Raw genomic sequence first — 20,398 nt, 5'->3', positions numbered from 1 at the left:
GGGATCAGCTCCGGGGCGGGGGCTCCGGGGTCGAGTGTCCACGGCTGGGGCTCGGGGTTGGGGCTCAAGGCTGGGGTTCGGGGTTGGTGCTCGGGGTCAGCTCCGGGTCAGGTGCCCTGTGGAGCGGCCGTGCCGAGCGGTGCCAGTTACCGCAGCGGGGCCTACACACACGCACGGGCGCTCCACGCAGCCGCCGCTAAAGGATAGCTGCGGGAGGGAACCAGGGCCGGGACCGAGCGCTGCAGCCGCGCAGGGGGGCTTCACCGGAGCGGGGAAACGGCAGCCGCGGCCTGCAGCCGGCCGCCCCTGCGAGGTGCCCACGGGAGCCCAGCGCCGAGGCGGGGACTCCGCGAAGCCTCCGAGCGCCCTCCCCCCAAACCGCGGGGCCCAGGCGAGGCAGCGGCAGAGCCGCGCCCCCACGGCCCCCCTCAGCTCCCTCAGGCCCTCGCCGCCCGCCCGCCCCTCTGGCTGCCGGGCGCGCGCGCAGCGCCGAGCGCGGAGCACGCCGGGACTTGTAGTCCGGGCGCCCCGGCCGCGGCTCCGGCGGCTCCGCGCGTGCGCGGATCCCGCCCGACTTCGGAAAGTCGCTGCTTCGGGTCGGGCCCGGACCGGCTGCCATCTTGGCCGAGGGTCGGAGGAGCCGCCGCGCCCGGTGAGGGGAGCGGGTACCGCGCCGCGGGCAGCCAAGGAGGGCGGGGGCGAAGGCGGCGGGGAGGGGGCCTGTGGGGGAGGCGCGGCGGCCCCGCCGCTCCCCTGGGCTCCGAGCGGCAGAGGCGGGGGGCGCGAGGACCCCGGAGGGCGCGGGCCTGGCTCCTCCAGGGGCTCCGGGTCCCCGCAGCGCCTCGCCGAGGGGCGGCCCCGCCGCGCTGCCTCCCCTGGGCGCCGGGCGGCCGCTGCCGGGCCGGGGGTATCGTTCTGCCTCCCCAGGGCACGGGGCGGCGGTGCCGGGACCCCGGCGCGCCCCTGCGGGGCTGCCGGGCTGTGTGCAGGGCCCTTCCCGGCTTTTGCTGGTGGGGCCGCCCGACGCCGGGCACCCAGGCTCCAGTGTTTGCTTGCCCTCCCCAGTCGGCCCCTGTCATCCTCTCCGGGCTCCTTGTGGCAGAGATCAGCCCGTGGACCTTCGCCCTTTCGGGGCCTTGGGGGTTGCTCCCGTCACAGGCTTTGCTTTCCGGTAGCCGCGCCGTAGCACAGCCCCTCCTGCAGGCTTTGTTTTTAGTCTCCTCCGAGGATCTCGTTCCCTCTCTTCTGGGGTCTTATCCAGCTAAGGCTGCTGCAGCCGCTTTACGAGGGTTTGCTGTCTTTGTCTTGTCAAGATACAGCCGTGCCATAAAGTAATGCTACCCAGTGATAAAGTACGAGTTGGGGTGGAGGTTTATGGTGAACTGTGTTATCTCCTGCTGGTGCCACTGCTGTATTTTGGAAACATGGATAAGTTCTAGCTGTTAACCCTCCTGCTGCCAGATAGGGGTTTTTGACCTTGTGTGGTGATAATATCCAAGTGAAAGTAGAAGACGCTGTTTGAGATTATGAATGCCTTGATGGAATTGGCTCTGAAATCCGGGCATTCAGCTTGTTTTGATAGGTGTAATTTGTGATGTTAAATTGACAAAAGAACTTTGTATCTGCATATAATGCAGAGAGAGAAGACCGAGCGTAGCACTTAGCACTTATGACTTGTTGTCATTTGTGTGGTGTTCTTTACCCTTGAAGCTTCAGAAAATGTTCCGAGTTAAACTAATCTATATAGCTTGGTTAGAATTGAAGAAATCAGAAACCAGGGGGTTTTAAACCATCTTTTCTCAAGGTATTATTGCTCTTTTTTTTAAATGAGTTTCTCATTGCTTTATTCCATCTCTGCTACCTTGCTACTTGTCCTTTTTGCAGAGTAAAGCAGAGAAATTTGCACCAATTCCAATGATGACAATCAGTATTGAGAGAATGACAATAGATCCAGCTATTGATTACTTGAATTGACCTGAACAAGGCATATAGAAGAATGAAAAATCAACTGCAATCTGTCATCAGCTCTTTATTGCTTTAAAAAGCATCTTGTTTGGAAAAAAAAAAATCACTTCTCTCTTCTTACAGTGAAGGACCAAAGCAGTTCTGATTTAATTACAATTATATTGCTCTTAGCTACAGCCGTTTAAATCTGAACTTCATCTGGTGTGCATTCTTAGTTGTGGTTTGACTGACAGTTTTAATCACTGTCCTGAATGCATTCACCTCAAGTGATCATCAGGGTAATATGCACCATTCTGATCTAAAGTGAGTTTTCTTGTGTTTAAACAAAGAACTGATACAGTACACATGAAAGATGATGTTGCAGTGGAAAATAACTGAGACTTCCGAGTGCTAACTTGGAAAGCTTCTTACAGATTAAATAGTTATTTCGGGTCTTAAGAGAGGTTGAGAGAAGATTATTCATATGAATTTATTGGTTAAGCAACAGCATTTTCTTCAGTCAATTTTCTCTCCCTCTGTTAAGTTATGTTTCTTCTGTGATGAGACGGGCCTGAAATATGAAGTTGTCTTGTTTCTTTGGTTGTAAGTTTCAGAATGATTTGTGAAATTAACTACTGAATAGATAAGCTAATAGGAAGACAGGTGTTAAAGTAGTATTATATTTCTCATGTGGAGTTTACATTTGTCATTATCTCTAAGAAAGCTTGCCTTTGGACTGCTTGAAAAAATGTTAAATGAGATTTTAAAAATTATTTTTCTTTTATTTTGTGGCACATACAATAGGTAAGTCACTTAACTTTATCTGTATCAGTCGATGGCAACGTCTAAACAAACATCTGTAAATGTGGACTGTATAAGCAGAGTGGTAAACATTCAACCCTGGCAAAATGCTTCCTGTGCTGCAGCTGAAACAATTTGATTTCTCCTTAAAAGCAAGGAAAAAGCATCTATAGGGTTAGACCAGAATGAAAACCTTAGAAAGGATAATTATGAAGATTCTGGGATTGCTATCGCCAATTTGCTATTTATTTTTAAGACTTTGTTTGGCTGTCCAGTTAAGTTCATATAATACTCTAATTTTTGTTAGTCTGCTCTATTTATACATAATTGGAGGAACTGCTTTGTGCCCTTACAGCTAAGGAGAACGAACAGGCATGCATAACTTGGAGGAGAGCACTGGCCTCAGTTGCGTGCTGTAACTGCACTTTGCTCAACTGCCGATGCACTTTGAAGTGTGTGCTCACCTCAGAAGAGGAAGTAGACGAGCAGTGATTACAGTCTAGCTTGGGAGCATTCTGTTTGTAAAGTTACTTTTTTACTGTCTCGTAAACTGAGTATTTTTAAAGGTTTTAGCCAGTCAACCTGCTTGTTTGTATTCTTGGGCTGTGGTTTGCCCGTTACCAGAGCTAATTCTGTGCCCATATTTTGGAGAGGGAAAGGTAGTTTTTCTTCTTCATCCCTCTTGCGTGAAGTGTAAAGCGATAAGGACTGGAGAGTTTTCTGCAAGTGGCTGGCATTCAGCTTTTACTTACTGTGCAGAGTTCTTGCAGCTGAAAGATTGATCATTTTCTTCATCAGAATTGCAAATTGCACTTTGATGAAATGAAAATACTGCATCAAACTGGGAAAGAACATTTTAAAGAAACCAAGGCCCCATTTCTTATGACCAGCTTTTAAGTTATGCCTGGAATTACTCCCTTTACTACAGTGGGGCAAAGAACAAAATTCCTGATAAAACATCAAGGACAGAGTTTTTTTTCTTTTTTTCCTCTCTGAGGAAATGTGATACTAGATGTTGTTGCACTGGTTATTCAAATATTTTTATTTAAAAAAAAAAAACTGGCAGTATGTTAATACACTGTTCTTTTTTTTTTTAAAAAAAAAAAAGGTCCTCCCGTTTAGAAATTGATAATGCATGCCTTCCACCCACCTGCATGATCTATTCTAAACTGTGCTCGTAGAAGATGCCTATTGTTTCAGTCGGCACAGAACTACTTAACATGTTTGCATTTAGATAATTGGTTTTGAAGTTCAGAGTTTGCATTTAAATAGTGTGGCCATTGAGCAGAAAAGACCTATTTTCTTCAGGTGGATTACTGAAGTATTACCATGTGCAGCCCTGTTTCTTTTCAAGAGAAGATAATGGTAAGTGACTTACCTTTTCTTGAGCTGCACAGATCTCGAGCTTTAGGTTAGGCAGATTATGGCAGGGAAACTGGAGCTGTCAAGGAGAGGCTGTTGATATTGGCCTTTGTAAAATCTTTGTGCTGTTTACTTTTGTTTATAGGTCTGGCTTTTTGTCAAGAGGACATACCTTTTTCTCTCTGTGTTACCTAGATACCTGGAAATCTTTTTGAAGTTTAATATGAAGCAAAAGAAAGATCAGTTAAGCTTTAAAGAGAGCTTGGATAGAAAGAAAAAGCAAAGTAAAGGCATGGGTGTATAATCTGGTTCGGATTTACTCTTTACATCATGAAATGGAAAGCCATTTGCAGTGGAGTACCCATCAAGAGCATAAATTTGTGACCAGGAGCATATTAATTTACTTAAGAAATTAAACAGCCTGTTTTATTTAAGTTTCCCATGGTTGTGGTGGAACTTCTGCCTGTGCGAGGCATTCACGTACTCTGCAGGATTACGTCTGAGAGCAGAGTGAAGCAGTTGCTGCCTTCCTGAGCTTTGCTTCTTCCAGTACAGTGAAAAAAGCTCAGGAAGACTAGATGCTGGGCAAGCTAAAGAGACAAAGAGTGGATTACGTTAATTTTCAATGTGCTTTTGGTCAGCATCCATCCCCAGTGCCTGCTCCTATTCCCAGTGCTTGTTGTCTTTTAATTATATATTAATAATCATTACTCTTGCTTGACAGTTAGAGTGGTCAGATATCCAAATTTTAATTTCTTCACTGCTGGCTTCATACACATTTAAATAGACAAAGACCTGTTGCTTCAAATTCTATGTTTGTGCTTTGCTGACACTAATTTTTGCTCTGCCAGTGCCGTGAGCTGCTCTTCTCTTTATTTGCAATGCAGCTAGATGGAATCAGCTCTTTCTTTATAGAGATTCAGTTATGAGTTTTTTTTCTTACTTTGGCTTGTCACAGCCTGAATTGTCCATTGTATCACGGAGTAATTTCTCTTCATCTAGCTTACCTTTACAAGTGTGTGTGTTTAGGTATCTGTGTCCCTCGTACTGCTCTGACTATATCATTCCATAGACTGGATTGAAAATTAACGGTTAATGTATAAAAATGGTCACAAGGCGAATAATGTCTTTGACATGATCTTTAATTTGACCTGCTGTTATTTGACCTGCTTCCTGTTGTTGGAAAATGATGAGCTCCTTATTTTCACTGGATTTTACTTGAACACCTCCCTTTTCAAGTTCAAACCTCCTGGGGTGATCCTGCACGTGAAGGGCACTTCATTCTGTAAAACAGTGGGGAAAAAAAAGCCATCACACTTACTTTTTTATCTTGTATTTTCTTACTTGCCTTTTCATGGAAGAATAGCAAGGCTGTTCTTTTTCTAAATGTGTGTGGTTCCTACAGTGTATGTTCTGTCATCAATAATGCGGTCTTCAAAGAAGCTTCTTATTCCAGCTGTTTGAAGGGGAATAAAGTGCATCATGGTAACAGGAACGAGGAGGGAAATGCTGAAGGTAAAATGTTCATCACCTAAAGATGCAGAGGAAACCTTCTGATCAGTGGGTGGTACTTGTGCAGATAACTGGCATGCTCATTCCTGTGCTTGTTAAACTGAGTTTACTGGTGAGTCATTGGAATATCTTTTTTGGATGCTACTTCAACATTTTTGTTATTAATCCCCCAGGTTAGTATAAAAACATAGAGGCAGCCTGTGGAGTATTCTGAAATAACAGAATACTTATCCACGTGAAATAAGTGGAATTATTTGTCTTTTTGCAAACGTGCCATGTGTTGTATATTACAATGACAATTTCCAGAGCAGAGCTGCATTTGTTAAACATTTGCCTGACCCAAATCTAGTTCACATCACTGAATAAGCTACCACAAGATGCAGGTTTTCTCACTGTTCTTCTCGCTGTGCACCCCTAGAATCAATGTATTTAAGCCCTGATCTGAAATCTAGTTTGGACAGGTGGGTTGGCTCTCTGTGGAACCTGTAGCTATTGTCGGTGGTTTCTTTGGGCATTCTCCATGGTTAATGGTTTGAAACAGAGTCCTGCAAGGCGTGGTGTGCCATTCCTTTTTCCTTTCCCCCTCCACGAGGCCCTGAGCACTGCAAGGCTTTTGTGGTGTTAGTGACAATTCAGGAGCTATTAAAGCAGAAGATAACATGTAAGGAAAGTCTTGCTTTCCTGTTCGTCTGGGATGTGAGCATCTGAACAAAAAAATTACTATTCCTGATGCTGATATTAGAGGTGAAAATACACAGACTGCTGTGTGTTTCCTTTGAAGCTGTGAACTTCCCAGGGAGTTGTGTTGCTGAATGTCGAATGAATTCCCAGTTAAGGGCTGGGCGATGCAGGAGCTGGGGGTGGAGAGGCTGCAGCCAGTAACAGTGGGGACAGGGTCTGTTGGGGGAGAGAGCCTCAGTCGTAGTTGGAATTTCTTTCCTTTTTGGAATTTCATTTCGTATTTTTAAAATAGCAAATTCTGTACTTCGTATATTATATTTCTGCTACCACACCTTAAAATCAAATGCAGTAAAATTCCTGTGCATTGCAACTAAATAAGAAAGCGTCTTAAACTGTTAGAGTAGGACTGTTGCACCTCAGGTGACTTAGGGTTTGTGACTGGAAGAGTGCCTTGATGGTTGAAGAGGTGATTACATAGTGTTAGGGCCCTTTGGGCCTGTTCTTGTACTCCAGTATGCAAGTAGCTTTTTTGTTTGCGTGATAATGCAGGGAAAAGTAAGCTGCGAAGGGGTGTTGTGTAGTATGTCTGTATGGTGTAGTAATTGTGTTTATGCTGAATTACGCTCTCCATGTAGAGTAGTATTCCTGGGAATGCCTTTGACTATTTAATATTAAAATAAAATAACAAAACAACCTACCACCACCAAAAAAAAACGTAACTATTGTTTTGCAGTTAATCAGGCTTTTTTTTTTTCCCTGAGGGTTTGCTGAATTGAGACAGGTCACTAAGTGTCAATCTAGTGCAAGAGCTGGCCCAAAGATGGACGCAAGCTTCAACGTGGCTGGGAGGAAGAGAGGAGAAGGTGAGGGACAGCCACTCTGAGGACCGCTCCTCCGGCAGTATCAGGCTGCCCAGCGCCCGTGTGCGCCCGTGATAACTGCAGGAGCTGCCCTGGCACCACACTTACTGCATGGTTACCTCTAGCTCCTTTTAAAATTTTAATGTGGGAGATGTTTCTAAGCTTCCTCACAGTTGTGTTTATGTTGTACCCCTGTAGTGTGGTGATTTACTTTAAATTGAAGGATGTCATTAATGTTTATTGTTAGCAGATAGTCCTGTTCTTTTTTCAAATGTGTAATTTTCAGTTCTGCATACAAAAGATCTGGGATGTAAAGACTGAAACTTTCATTGAATAATTTTATTTATTAATTAATTTATTACATAAATATGTTAATTACTACAGTCTTCTGGGTAACCCAAGATTTCAAAAGAGAGGTCTGCTTTATCTTCTGATTGTTTTAGGGCTGCACCAGAATAAAACAGGACGGCTGGGAATATTGAAATAATGGAGCAGTTCTAAGCCATCTTTTTTCTTATAGTTTGTTTTATTTTTCAGGGAGGCATGAGCTGGAACGTAGTAAACAGGAGCATTTTGCAAGTTTGAGATGGTTATGTTGTCCACTCCTGGCTATTTTTTCATGTTGCCACTGGCAAAAGGTTCCTAGGAAGCAGGTGACAGACCTCTGTTGCAATTAGATAGCAAAATCTTGAGTTTGGGAAGAAATATCTTGTTAGCAGCAGTTTATAGTCTAACAAAAGACAGTGAACCAGAGCAGAATATCAGCTACCTCAGGGTTTGCTTAAATCATCTCAAAAATGTGGAGATTATCATTTACATTACAACTTTCTGATTTGTTTGCTTAATAATGCATAATTTAGGTTGGAAAAAATCAACCTTTATTTCTGTCTGGCACTGAATTTAGCACACAGGAATATTATGTAATTTTCTTGCATATAGGAGATTTCCAGTTCTTGTTTCTTCAGTCGTTTGTAATGCTTCAGAGTATTCACAGAAGAAGCTTATTTTTCTTGTGGGACAATGCATGTGTGTTTTACCTTCCTAGTTAGCTAGCTCTACGAAATTCTGTGCATTGGCTACAGTAGCAGTCTCTGGTTCTTAGAGCTGGCTTTACTAAGAGGAGAAGTCTTGTGCCACCTCATTTGGTAGAGCAGTTATAAGCAGCAAGTGACGAAACTTTCTTTTTCAAGAGATTTCAAATAATCAGCACATTTCAGATTTGTGGTTATGTCACTGGTGGCAGAGAGCGATTCCTCATTTCTTTGGTGATCCTTGCCAACTTGAATTGCAGATCTGCACAGTGTGGTTTGATTCACTTCATTGCTCAGGGACCTACAGCGGAATCTGTTCTGCAAGGTAGTTTTTGTAAGGTGATAGATACAATTTGCCAGTATGTGTATATTCATGCTTCCATGGCCCAGGTTGTCCACATTCATGAGAGCAAAGAAACTGAGTTGTTTCTGGGGCTTTCTTCACTGTTACACCCCAAGAGAGAGGTGCCTTTGTACACATGCACACCTTCATCAGTGCTGTTTATGAAAATCCTCAGAATTGTACAGATAAACTATTAAAGCAGGTGTGCAGCGTGCTGTACAGGTTTGTAGCGATCATACCTACATTAATGTAAACGTGAATCTTTGGTATCAGATTTATTACCTTTTTGAAAAATATATCTGCTACTTTTAAGTCCTGCAAGTAGCAGAATATAGTTTTGGTTCTAGGTGTGTAGACTACTAATATATAACAGCCTTTAAAAACACTACTTTTTAAAACAAGTGAAATAGTAAATTGTGATACTTAGTAATGATTAAAGGTAAGAGCATAATTTAATGGTCAAATTTTGTTTTTCATTCTCCCAAGAGTAAAAACTTTGGTTTGTAGGTTAGTATGAATAAAGATGTGTATGTACCATTGATAATGAAGTGTAGTGCTGAGAGTGGAGTGGGAAAATAGATTGAAACAGGCACTGACCAAGAAGAAAAACTAATGGGCACAGGTTACAAAATGCTCTGTAGATGCTGTCCTCTGTTATTAACGTCTGAATATGTAACTGCTTCTAAAGCAACTTACTTTAAAACTGCAAAAGGTGGTGGTCTTGTATTTTGGTTTACTGCAACAGTTTATAATATAGAGATCATTTATAATATTCATATTCTTACAGGCACATGAAAGGTAAGGCCTTTGAAATACATTTTAAAATAGCTGTAATACCAAAACCATTAGTTTTCTTCTGATGCCAAATCACAAAATAACCAATATTGTTAACGCTCAAGTGGTGCTTCAGCATAGCTACTGATGCCAGCCTTTGTCTTCATCCCCGTGGGCATCAAATTGCATTCAGTAGTGTTTCTGAAGTCTGCTCGTGAAGGTTAATGATTTCAGCCTTTTAATTGAAAAAGATCATAAGACTGTAATCTAAACAGCAATGCTACGTAGGTATTTCTGTAATAACGAGTTAGGGGAGCTAAATGTATGCACTGGGAACTGTGGAATGAGTGAAAGTTAGCGGGTATGTTGTAACCATAAGGCTAGCCTGGTAGAACAGCACACTGATGTGAATTTGTCAGCTTAGTACGCAGCTATATCATGCCTCCATAATTAATTTACCTGTGTACAACATGGAGACTTTTGGCAGCATAGTTTTGTGTGCTTGTAGTATCAGAAGTGAAACTGCACTGCCATTTTTCCCACAGAGGTTTGGATTAATTTATATGGATACCTAGGAGGAACTTTTAGAAAGTGTTAGAGGACCAGCACTCTAACACTCACCCTTGAGTGACTCTGAAACCCGAATTAGTCACACATGGGATTTTTTTCTAGGCAAAATAGGGTAATTAATTTGATTGAAATTACTGGAGAAATTGGCGTGCAGACTTTGTAGGCGCATGGAAGCGATGCAGAGCAAGGTATGGATTAACTGTCCAGATGGGCTCTCTAAAGTTATCCCAATATGTGTTAAAATGAGGGAAATCCTTAAAGGCACAAGCAGTCGGACACTTGTTGATAGCAAAGTAAAACAGTTTTTTGAATAAACAGTCTCAGCAATGATATTCAATGACTTTCTAATCTCTGGTGTTATGTAAATAATGAAGGGATTCCACAGGTTCCAAAACAGCCTTATGTGAATGTTTTATGAGGTTTCTTATCAGTGCAAAAGAAAATAAAATAAGCCAGGAACACTGTGCATATAAAGCATACAATGACATTCTTTCTGTGGGGACAGTTAAACTTGGCCTTGATTTTTTTCACGTTTTTCAACCTCACCTTACCTTATTGTTGTTAGTTGAAGCTACTTAATACTTCGGTACATTCAGTCTTGGACGTTTTGTAGAAGGCTGACTCAAGCTGCATGGTTTTGTGTTTTTCATAGTGATCAGCAAAAAGGTAAAAGGAGATGGTCTTTAAAAGTGAGAATAAATACCTAGTGTAGGCTTTTGCACTGAATTTGAATACAGGCCTTGGGAAGAGCTGGAGAAACTAAAGTAGCTGACACTGAAGGTGAAGATTACTGAATCGTAAGAAAGTGCCTACTTGTTTATGCGGACTGTGCCATTCTGTTCGGACTGGTAACACTTAAGCTGTCATCAATAACTGGTCACTGAAAAGGAACCTCAGCTGAGGTGGGGGGGGGGGGGGGGGAAACGAAGCCCAACTTGATAGATGTCTCTGTAGAGGAGGAATCAGCTGCAAGACAGAGACCTAAAGAGAACAGGCTGGAAGAACAGAACAGGTAGAACAGGAATGATTGATTTTAGGGAATTCAGAGAATCACAGAAAATTGAGGCTTTAAAAGAGTTTTGGAGATAACTAGTCCAAACCCATCTGCTTAAAGCAACATCAGTGAGCACAGATTGTTCAGGACCACGTTCAATCAGGTTTGGAGTTTCTCTGAGGATGGAGCACCATTGGCAAGAGCCTGACTTCATCTTCTTTGCCCTCACCCCCTTCAGTTATTTATGCACACTGATAAGATCCTGCTGAGCCTTCTCTTTTCCAGGCTTAACAATCCCAGCTCTCAGACTGTCCTCATATGTCACATTCCCATCTTTTTGTCATCTCATTGCCCCCTTTGGTGGGCTCACCCCAGTACATCCGCGTGTCTCTTGATTTGGGTGGCCCAGAAGTACACTCCCTGGTGGTGTGGTCTCACTAGTGCTGAGTAGAAGGGAAGGACCACCTCCCTGATCATGCTAGTGATGCTTGTCCTAATGCAGCCAGGAGATGCTGTTGATGCTTTTTCTTTGCTGCAAGAAAGCACTGCTAGTTCGTCTTCAACAGGACCAATGTTTTCTGCAAGCTGCTGTCTAGCCAGCTGGCCCCCTGCCTTTACTGGTTCATCGGTTTATTCCTCCCCAGGTGCAGAATTCTGCACTTTGTTGAACTTCATTAGGTTTCTGTCTGTCCATTTCTCCAGCCTACTGCGGTCCCTCTGAGTGGTAGCGACCTGTCTTGTGTATCAGCCACTCCAGCCAGCTTTGCGTCAGCATATTTGCTGAGGGTCGGCTTGGTCCTGTTGTCCAGGTCATAAATGAAGAAGTTAAACAGTGTGGACCAAGGGGTATATACTGTAGGGTACACCACTGATGGCCAGCCTCCAACTGGACCTTGTACTACTCAGCACAGCCCTTTGAGCATCACAGTGCTGCCAGAGTTCAGCCCCCCCTCACAGACATCTAAACTAGCCCAGACTTCTTCAGCTTGTCTGTATGTTACAGGAGACAGCCTTGAAAGCCTCACTGAAGGCAAGCATCTGCTGCTGTCTTCTCACCCACAGAGCCAGTCATAGCCTGTCAGGTTGCTCAGACATGATTTCCCCATCCTAAATCTATGCTGACTAATCCCAGTCAACTTGTCATTAATATTTGGAAATAGCTCCTGTGAGCATCTGTTTCCTGACCTTCCCAGGGACTGAGATCAGGCCAACCAGCCTGTGGTTTCCTGCATCCTCTTTCTTGCTCTTTTTGAAGATAGCAGTGACATTTGCTTTTTTCAGTCCCCAGGAACCTTTTAGGAACCTGCAGAGTCACTCAGAGGGAGCCGAGTGACATTTCTGCTGCTGTGTGGCCCAGCACGGGCTTCACCGGGCTCAAACGTCCCTTCAGAGAGCTGGCAGAAATTGAAATTTTGATGCATTATTTTACCTGTTGTATGTAGAATGAGTGGGAAAAGAAAGTTCAGTTTTTCGTCATCTCCATAGGTACTTTGTACTTGGAATTTATCTTCTTTACAAAGAAAAGGCATTTGTATTTCCACCAGGAGTGCCGCTCAGTTACTTGCTGCCCTTCATGTGGCGCCGGTGGTCCTGTGGCCCAGCTGAGCGCAGTCGCCAGCTCTGGCCTCAGGAGAAACCCAGTCTCCTGCCTGTGTCAGGGCACGAGCACTTTGCTCATCATCAGAGCTTTCTTTCACCTATAGCATTGTTCATTCTTGTGAAATAGAAATGTGCTTTAAATGTGGCCTTAATCGGTTAGATCCTTATTTCCTTAATTTTAACTGCTGTGGTAATGTCTTTCCAGTAGTTTCATAGAAATGTTTTTTTTAGCCTTGATAGTATGCAGAAGAAAGGAGAGATGGGGAGGATTCTGAAATTCAGTAGTTACAGTTCCTCCAGAATAGTCTCCAGCATGGTGACAGCAAATTAATTTAATCTCTCTGAGCCTTAGTGTCCATAGGTCAAATGGCTAGAGCAGTATCACAGAATCACGAAAAGCAGCTCTATTCCTAATGATGGAGAATGGGAAACTTTGGGACTTCCTTTGCATATTTTTATAAAACAAAGCAAACATTCTGTGCAAATATCTCCAAACTGAAAGGGAGTAACAGGCGCTTCTCAGTGCACTCGGGTGAACCACTGAAACTGTCAAAACAGTGAAAGGTAGAAATCTTTTGAAACAAAGTAACTAGGCATACTAGTGCATGAAGATGCTAACAGTCAAATTCATAGAATTGAAGAAAGAGAACAGAAGTCATGCCAAAGAATGAGCTTGAGTCAGCAGGCATAACTTAAACCCGGCGAGGTACTCTGTATAGCCAGAGAGGAACAGGTGAAGAAGAGGAAAGCGGGAACGCACCTGTATTGGTGTTTTAATTTGGGCGAGAGGTGCACTTCGAAGTGTCCTGAGCGCAATCAGGCTGCCCTTGGGTTTGACTTATGAAACGAGCTTGGCTCCAAGAAGCTGAGTTGCTTTTGGATGAAATGGAGTGGGAATGTGCAGTCCAGCTGCTGTCTGGCCATGGGATCAGGGCAGAGCTGCTGCGAAGTAAAGCTCCAGAAATGCGTGCGGTGTTGGTACCGGGTCCACAGGCTGGCCCTGCTTTCCAGCTTCACTTCTGTGAGATTGCACTTTGTGTTGATGTGGGCAAAGCTGCAGGAAGACAGTAAGAATTGATGAGTTATTGGCTTGAAAAAGATTTACAGTTCTAAAATGTGCTGGGACAAGGAGGTGGGCTGACTCTGGTACTTCTGAAAGGTGCATGCAAGGAAGTTCTTAGAAAGATTAGAGCATGAGAGGTGAAAAATAGGTCTGTAATGAAATAATATACATTAGGCAAGTATTTCGCCCTGTGAAGCCTAGAAGCCATCAAAACACACAATAAGTTAATGCAAGCTAAAAAGCAGTAGGCCTATTTTTAAATTCAACTTTAAGAAAGGAGCTATTTTTGTTTGCCTTTAATGTGTACAATGTGATCAGTGTAGAAAATTAAGAAGCAATAGAAGTCTTTAAGAAAAGGCACAAAATGAAAATAAATTCTTACTGATAGCTTGGTAGGGAAAGCACTTGTGTGGATTTTTGTTAATAAAAGATGCAGGGAAACACAGAGCCTAACGTGTTGAGGGAATAGTTATTACCGTTATTAAACCCAAAATTATTTATGGAAAGCAGTGAGTGCGTTAGAAGGGGTTAGCTTGGAAGCTGTTCTCAGTCTTTCAGTTGAGAACCAGATGAAACGAATGTGCAAATTTATATTGGAAAAAAATATCATAAATATTAAGAGGAAGAAAATTTCTGAGGAATGCATCTTTAAGCAACTTTGTATTATAACTTCTGGGGAGTCTCCTGAAAGTTTCTCTTACTACATTTTACTAGCAGTATGGAAGAAACGTACGACAGGCCCGAAATGTTAGGAGTGGAAGGCACTTGTGCCCAGTTATGCATTACGCAAATGAGATATGCATTTGTATAAAACCACAGAGCCACTCACTTTGTTGTTGTGATATTTGGAAACTTGGTTCTCTCTCGAGATACAGTGATTACAGCTTGTATCTTGCTGCTACGTTAGTGTACGGATTCAGAACTCTTTTTCTCTGACTGAGCACCGGGTCTCACTTTGAAGCTGGCCCTCTTTGGGAGGGTGTTGGGGTGGGTGACCTCCAGAGGTCCTTCCCAGCCTAAACCGTTCTCTGAGTCTATGAAACACATTTGCGAGGAAATGAGAAAGTGCTTCACAGAAGCATGTTCTCATTTTAAGATACCTGTGTTTCCTCAAATGCTCTTCAAATAGCACATTTTTATTTATGTTATTTTCAGATCATTTTGGATAAAGCTTTTTTTAAAAGCAGCATGGTGGAGAATTAAAATCTGTCTGGGAAGGTTCTGAGATACAGATGCTGCTTGATAGTTGTTTAGGCTGCCTTCAGAAATGTCTGAGAGTAAAACCAAGTAAACTCGTCTTCTCAGCCAGTGAAATTTTTCCCAAGGCTTTGTATCACTGCTCTAAAGACACTACCTGTTCTACATATTTTGTCTTGTCCTTAATGTTCTGGGCACACGATAGGCAAAATTTCCTATGGTGTATTATTATAAGTTTTTTTTAAGACCTGTTTATGTGGACTAACACTTTGTCCTTGAATATCTTTGTTTTAAATATAGAAGTGTTAATTTTTGTTTTTCCTGACTATTACGCTCCCTTCTTGCATTTCAGTAAAATTGTTAGAACTACTGAAAGACAGGTAAGAGGGAGGTGAGGAAAATCTCTTCCAGGCAATCATGAGTTAATAGACCTCAAGGAAGAAAATTGCTTGAAGGGGAAAAATAACTTCCAGTTTGAGTTAATGTTTATGCTCTGGGTGATCACATTAAGATTATTTCATTGCCCTAATTAAAAATTAATTGCTTACCATGAGTAAGTAGCTTATGGCCTATAGATTTGTGTGACCATCTCTTCTTGCTCCTGTGTCACATAGCTGAAGCAGTGATAAACAGAGGCCTCCAGAGAAAATTCTTTCCTTCCTCTTCCCATAGCGAAAGGCAAGAGGTGACTGAGAAAAGTTCTTCAGAAAATTTGTTTTTAATGCTTTCAGGGTAAGGTCCAAAACAATCTGCTGCTAATACAAACATTAATACTCAGCTGAGGTGCTTAGGGTAAGGATTTTTGCTTTGTAGGAAGAACTGCTTAGCCTCAGAGCCAGTTGAAGCATAAATGTATTGTAGGGCTAAATGAGGTTTATAGGGCAGCTAATGAAAGATACTGCTGCTTTGGTAACTGTGTTCTGTAACTGTCTTGAACTTGTTCTCTTCAGTAGTTGTTTGGTGCTCTAGGTTGTCTTTTTTGATGACATTTATTTAGAGTAGCATTGAGAAAAATAATCTCAGAATTACAAAATATATATGTGTATTTCTACAGTTAGAATACAGTCTGACTTGGGTAAACCGTAACTAAGGCTGTATGTTGTAGTATATTATGTACATGAAACAACTGCAATCCAGAGAGCAGTGATGCTCCCAGGTGCTGGTGCTGTGGGTTCACCCCAGTGGGCAGCTCAGCACCACGCGGCTGCTCACCCACTCACCCCAAGTGGGATGGGGAAGGGAATTGGAAGAGTGAGGAAACTCACGGGCTGTGATAAAAGCAGTTCCCCGGGTAAAGCAGAAACTGATTGCACCAGCAAAGGCAAACAAGGAATCCGTTCGCCACTTCCCCTGGCAGGCAGGTGTTCAGCCGCTTCAGGAGAGCAGGGCTCACCACACAGGACAGTTTCTTGGGAAGACAAATGCCATAACTTCAAATATTCCCCCTTCCTCCTCATTTCCCCCAGATTTTCTTGCTGAGCTTTGCGCCCTATGGCACGTGGTGTCCCTCTGGCCATTAGGGCCAGCTGTCCTGGCTGTGCCCCCCAGCTGCCTGTGCACCCCCAGTGCCCCGCTGGCAGGGCAGCACAAGGAGCTGAGAAGCCCTGGGCTCTGTGCAAGCACTGCTCTGCAACAGCTAAAACATCAGTGTGTTATCAACACTGAACCACAAACCCAAAACATAGCACTGGAGGAGCCCCTGTAAAGAAACACATCCCCAAAGCAGTACCCCTGGTCATCCCTTGGTAGCGCAGAGTTTATCAGTGACTGTGTGCTGCTGTCTGGGCATGCTGTCTGTCTGTCCCCTGGGGAAATTCCCTTCCAGAGTTGCCACTGGAAAGCATTGTTTATACTTTCTAGATATTTTCTTCTCAGAAACCTGGAAATACAATGATGCTTACTTTTAAATTAAGAAATAAGAAAAGGCTTTGCTCATTAGGGTTCTATCAATACATGTCTGTAGATTATATTCTGTTTTACTCTTTGTAACCATCTTGCCTTCTTCAGAGAGGAAGGGAAGAGATGCCCCTGAAGTTACAGTACTGATGGATTTATTTTTGAGAGCTGTATTTCCACAAAACTTCATACAGGAGAGAGTTCGCAGTGCAAGGAAGTGGAAGAATTAAAAAGAAATGCTGTAATTAATTTCTACAAGACACAACAGTTCTGATTGTTAGGATGCAATTGGTGGTTTTTTGTTTGTTTTGTCAGAGATCTGCAATAACAGTCAACAAGGAATTGTAAAAGTTGAGAGAAATTCATGGATTTGGAGGTGCCTTCCTGTGAAGGAGGGGTATCACTTGCTCAGAGAGCCTGGTTCACTGTGGGTAGTTGGTCACCCCCAGTTCTGGATGCTGCAGCTCTGATCGGAGTATCGTCAGCTGGTGGGCTGCTGATTGTGAGTTTGGTTTGTGTGTTGGAAGCAGAACTTTCTTTAAACCATACTGAAAGACATGATGCAACTAAACTGTGTGCACTCACGGTAGTCCAGCCGCTGTAAAGACAGGTTTGAGTCTAAATTTGTTTAGTCATCTTTGTTAAGTTATGTAAAAATATTCTGTAGTCATGTGCTTAGGGATTTGTTTCTGCCTAAAGTGAAGTCAACAAATAGCGACTTAAAAAGTTCAACAAAGTAGCCTTGCTGAAAAGGGGGCCTAGAAAAATAGTTTAGCCCATCATGAAATGGGTAAAGGAGTGCCAACCCTTATAAATAATCTCTTACTCTGCACACACAGAACCAGCCTGTGATAACACTTGAACACTTTAAGGCTTAAAAGGAATAAACTGGAATATTGGATTTGTGGAATGAAAAGCCATTTGCCTTGCCTTGCAGGCAGCCAGGTGGCTGTCCACCTTCCATCCGGAAACTGGAACATTGCTCTGGTTGGGCACAGCCACGGAAATTGTCTCCTGAAACCTCAGCACAGGAGTGTTGGGAAAAGACGTAGTTTTGAGTCAATGCAGCATTGTGTTGAAACTGCATTATTACAAGTACTTCTCTTAAAGAGTTAAAAAGGACAATGTGAATTACTAAAAGCCATAGTTTGTAAAATGCAGGAGTTAATCCAGTTAATGCCCAGTTAATAACAGTGACTCCAGCATAGCTTAAAAGTCAGTTTTCTAAATTTTTGGTAGTTACAAAGATACTATTTCATTGTCTCCTCTTCTGCCTTCCTAATAAGTTTAATATTCTTTACTGTGGGTTAACGTGCTTGCCAAGTTTAATCTATTTTGTTTTCTAACTGTGGTACTTAGGAACAAGCCATTTCAAGAATCTCTCTTTCTAAGATTACAGTAGTGAACCAGTTTCAGCTTAGTGGTTTGCATATATGAATTATTGTTCTTCCTTGGAATGGATTGTAGCATGACAAGGAAACAGCTGAAATAAAAATAGGCTATCTTTGTTTTCACAAATGGTTTTAATTATCTTCTGCAGCTCTGCAGTGGCTTTTCTTGCCAGGCTTTTTAGAATTAAGTAAAAGGCATATAATGTTCATTTACAGTTTTTTCCTTTTTTTTTTTTCCCCTTTATGAACATGTGTTAAAAGTTAGTAAAAGCCAACGTCCTTTTAGGTTAGGAAGGAAATTCATTGGCAAGTTATGACAGTTGGCAGCAAAACCAGTTTGTGCCATTTGTCCTGCCTGCCACAGCTTTAGTCTGTTCCAAGGACAGCTTACGGTGGGGGAATTACAAATGTACTACTGAAAGTGGAAACAGCTGTTGAATTACATTGCTTTATTTTCTTTCAATTTGGTGTATTGCAGTGCTGTTTCTTTGCATGGTTTTTTTTTTTTCCTTTTTCCAGTTCTCTTCTTCAGTATCAAATACTATATGTGTTATAGAAAGTTCACAGGAAAATCTTCTACGCTGTAGGTTCTCTAAGCAGGTCTTTGGTGCACAGAAATGGTAATGAATGAATTCTCTGTAATTTTGATGCAAGTCTTTGGTTTGGGAGGCCTGAAGACGCTTTAATTTGGATTGCAAGCAGTTTTGTTGAAAGCATTTTTCTTCTCTGCAGGTGGAAGCTGATGGACCAGTTTTTCTAATCTGTGCCGTTTGCATAAGGAGCACTGGTTATCCCTGGTATTGGGGTAAAAGTTACAGCGTGGAAGTGTCACCGAATGTCTGCCCACAACATTTCCAGCATTCTTTTGTCTTTCTCTTTGTCTTGATAGCCAGGTTAAATGGTTCCAACTTAAAAAAAAGTTTGGATTCAGAGAAGTTTCCCATGTTCAACTCCCCTTTGAAGTAGGTATCAAGGGAGATATTTAGGAAAATCAAGGGTTCAGACCTAAGGATTAGCCTTGCAGAAGTAATTGTCCAAGTGTGTTTAGGAAAGATGTTTAAGGCTGTTACTTATTCTTCTCTACTGTAATTTTTATTATGTCCATGACAGTGAAGCCATCTCCTGCTCCTGTTGTAGGGAACTGGCACGGTGGCACTGATTGCTGCTCCCTGGTGTGTGTGAGGTTGCAGGAAACTAACACAGTTCTGTGTGAGACTCTACAGAAGGGGAGCGTGCTATTTACTTTGACAGATCTGACGTCCATCTACCCCTTTGTGCTGATCTCACAGGGATTTCCCTGCTGTCTCTGCCTCGCCTACCCAGGAGCAGCAGCACGTTGCTGTGCGCAGGTGGCTCCTGGATGCAGCATGGGGGTCACTAATGGCCCCTGCTTATCATGCCCTGATGTCCCTGTAGTGACAACAAGATAATTCGTAGGTGGAACTTTCAGACACTTTGGGAGTCAACAGTTGTTTGAGGGCACGCCTTTGCATCAGACTCTGGCTTACTTCAGCCTCCCTAAATCTTAAGTGAATGTTAATGCTACTTGTTTGTTTTTTCCTGGTGTGGAGCATCTGTCTCCCCATAGCTACAGCATGTTTTCCTGTTGGGTTAACATGTAAAAGAATGACAGAGGTGCTGTGCTGTCACCCTCTTGTCATTCTCCTCTAAGCACATGCTTTTATGCTGGCTGCTCTGCTGTGGCCTTAACAGAGTGAAGGCATCCTGGTCTTGACAGCAAGACAGTTCTCTGTTTTATTGCTGCAAGAAGCGCCTTTGTTTGTCAGTGAAAGCTGTTCTTCTAACCTTTGCTCTGCTTTTTTTTGCTGATTTATATATGAGTGTTTCCATTCTTTCTTTGTTCATACCAATCTTAATGTGTTACATTTCTCAACAATGTTCATGTGTAGCAGGAACACATTGAGTAAAAAGATTGAGGCAGGTAGTTGCCTAGAATAGATTTAGAAAATCTCACAAAATATAACTAGACTTGTTGATTTACAGGAGGTGTGACTTCTAACTGATGTACTACAACGCTTTGAAAGGGAGTACAAATAGTCTGTAAGCAGACAACAGGTAGGTGATTCTGGTGATGAGCCAAAAATACAGCAGATTGTATGCCTTGTGTAAATTAATTAGATGGGGAAAATACAAAATATTTGCATATGCAGATAAGACAACATAATGGATAAAGTTTCTACTTCAGTGTCCAGGATTTGTTATTATCAGTCCTTAGCAGGGCAAGGACAGACGGAAGCTGGGCAGCTCTTCTCCCGTAGCACAGGGTTTATTGCTTTATTGCAGCCTCTAAAGGTCACGTCACTTGAGTTGCTTCCCAAAGTGATTACATAGTATCTCCCAAAGAATATATTTTTAGCTA

The 20,398-nt window shown here is 42.7% G+C and overlaps 1 protein-coding gene across 8 annotated transcripts in view; it reads left to right on the top strand.

Annotated features, from left to right (window-relative positions):
* Window positions 1–511: 511 nt before the first annotated feature.
* ITCH (itchy E3 ubiquitin protein ligase) overlaps window positions 512–20,398 on the top strand; it is a 66,103-nt gene continuing 46,216 nt past the window's right edge. For 2 of the 8 annotated variants that reach the window (XR_013939932.1, XM_080557700.1), the window contains exon 1: window positions 595–661. The gene's annotated coding sequence lies outside the window, so the exon portion shown is untranslated. Of the gene's footprint in view, window positions 666–748; window positions 7,164–18,750; window positions 20,095–20,398 lie in introns of those variants that run through there. The other 6 variants (XM_080557705.1, XM_080557703.1, XM_080557704.1 and 3 more) reach the window with 6 other exon arrangements.

The sequence above is a fragment of the Anser brachyrhynchus genome, assembly GCF_964034855.1.
Source record: "Anser brachyrhynchus genome assembly, chromosome: 16".
Classification (NCBI taxonomy): domain Eukaryota; kingdom Metazoa; phylum Chordata; class Aves; order Anseriformes; family Anatidae; genus Anser; species Anser brachyrhynchus.
This window is presented reverse-complemented; position numbering and strand designations above follow the sequence as displayed.